This window comes from Lupinus angustifolius, unplaced genomic scaffold, assembly GCF_001865875.1.
Source record: "Lupinus angustifolius cultivar Tanjil unplaced genomic scaffold, LupAngTanjil_v1.0 Scaffold_268, whole genome shotgun sequence".
Taxonomy (NCBI): Eukaryota; Viridiplantae; Streptophyta; class Magnoliopsida; order Fabales; family Fabaceae; genus Lupinus; species Lupinus angustifolius.
In genome coordinates this window covers 262,470-263,286 of record NW_017727473.1, presented here as the reverse complement: position 1 = coordinate 263,286, position 817 = coordinate 262,470, and positions in this window count along the sequence as shown.

Below are 817 nucleotides of genomic sequence, written 5' to 3'. Positions count from 1 at the left end.
ATCCTCTTCCTCATCGTCATCCAATCCTCATCCTCATCCTTATTCTCGTCCTCATCCTATCCTCATCCTCATCCTCATCATCTCCTCATCCTCTTCCTCATCCTATCCTTATCCTCATCCTCATCCTCTTCCACATTCTCATACTCATCCTATCCTCATCCTCATGCTCATCCTATCCTCATCCTCTTCCTCCTCCCCATCCTATCCTCATCCTCATCCTCTTCCATATTCTCGTCCTCATCCTATCCCCATCCCCATCCTATCCTATCCTCATCCTATCCCATCCTCCTCCTCGTCCTCATCCGCATCCTATCCTCATCCTCATTCTCGTCCTCATCCTATACTCATCCTCATCCCCATCCTCTTCCTCTTCCTCATCCTATCCTCAACCTTCTCCTCTTCCACATCCTCATCCTCATCCTCATCCACTTCCCCATCCTCACCCTATCCTCATCCTCATCCTCATCCTCGTCCTCATCCTATCCTTATTCTCGTCGTCATCCTATCCTCATCCTCATCCTCATCCTCTTCCTCATCGTCTTTTCCTCATCCTATCTTCATCCTCGTCCTCATCCTCATCCTCATCCTCATCCTCATCCTCTTCCACATTCTCATCCTCATCCTAACCTCATCCATATCCTCATCGCCATCCTGATCCTCTACTTCATCCTATCCTCATCCTCATCCTCTTCGACAACCTCATCCTCATCCTCATCCTATCCTCATCCTCGTCCTCATCCAATCCACATCCTCATTCTCGTCCTCATCCTATCCTCATCCTCATTCTCGTCCTCATCCTATCCTATCCTCATCCTCA